At 38.6% G+C, this 1,180-nt stretch overlaps 1 long non-coding RNA gene across 1 annotated transcript in view; it reads left to right on the forward strand.

Moving 5' to 3' along the window:
• The window catches only part of LOC109296121, a 637,130-nt gene that overhangs the window by 361,769 nt on the left and 274,181 nt on the right, over nucleotides 1-1,180 (forward strand). The gene's annotated exons all lie outside the window — the stretch shown is intronic.

Here is a 1,180-nt window from a genome sequence, read left to right on the forward strand (position 1 = left end):
GCTAGGGTCTGGAACCAACTTCCAAGGGAGGTGGTGCAGGCTCCTACCCTGGGGGTTTTTAAGAAGAGGTTAGATGAACACCTTGCTGGGGTCATTTGACCCCAGTACTCTTTCCTGCCATGGCAGGGGGTCGGACTAGATGATCTTCTCAGGTTCCTTCCGACCCTAGAAACTATGAATAATTTATTCATGCTTGTTTCAAGTCATGCTCAAATAAATATTTAAAGGCATTGTTCACCCAGTGCTGATGTGAAGATACATCATAATATGAAGTATCAGGAAGTCTGCAGATACATGAGCGGGAACAGAGGCAGGGGAAAAGATTTCTGAGATCACTTAGGAGTTGAGAACTTTTTGTTATGAACTATCTTATTTCAAATGTCTGACGGTTTTTATTTTGGTATTAAGATGACTTGCCGGTTTTGACTTAGTTCTTGGACCAAAATTACATAATTTACGTGGTTTGGCATATGCCATCCAGCTAAAGTAGTTAATACGTACAACCTGTTTATAATATCTCTTTTTGCAGGCAGTCATTAATCGGACTCTGCCTTGTCAAATGTCTAACTTGGAAAATGAACTTTGACTTGGTGGTCTAGAGAATTTACTAAAATTGGCAATAAAGATATCTCTTTTCAATATCAATATAAAAGTAAATGCTATTTTTGTATGTCACTTAATCCTAAATACTGGCTTATTTGAAGATCCTGTGGTGCTTTTTGATTGCCTAAGCCAGTGATAGCCTAACTTTTTTTAGATGTGAGGCACCCCTTGATAGACTTGAGGCACCCTTCAGAAAATACCAGATCTTGTTTTCACTCTTTTTTTTGACTACAGAAAAATAATAGAGCAACTCTTCTGTTGCAAATAACTCAGAGTGTTTTTAATTGTGTGGGTTCCTATTTGAAATCTCTAGGTTTTGTGAAATCACACTGGTATTATCTCAAGGCACATCAGGGTCCTATGGCAACCTGGTTGCGAATTGCTGGTCTAAGGTATACTCATCCTGATCTGATTAGTTTTGCCTTGCTACTTTTAGTACCAATGTGAGTGGTTGTGTAGGGTATGGTATTTTTACTTCATTTGTGTATTTTTGTGCTATGCACTGCTCCATAGTTGCTAGTCTTTTTTTTTTTTTTTTGGTTTTTTTTTCACCCTCGAAGGGGGCGCCTTTTGGGGT

Source organism: Gavialis gangeticus, unplaced genomic scaffold (genome assembly GCF_001723915.1).
Source record: "Gavialis gangeticus isolate Ggan-Ray unplaced genomic scaffold, GavGan_comp1, whole genome shotgun sequence".
Classification (NCBI taxonomy): Eukaryota; Metazoa; Chordata; order Crocodylia; family Gavialidae; genus Gavialis; species Gavialis gangeticus.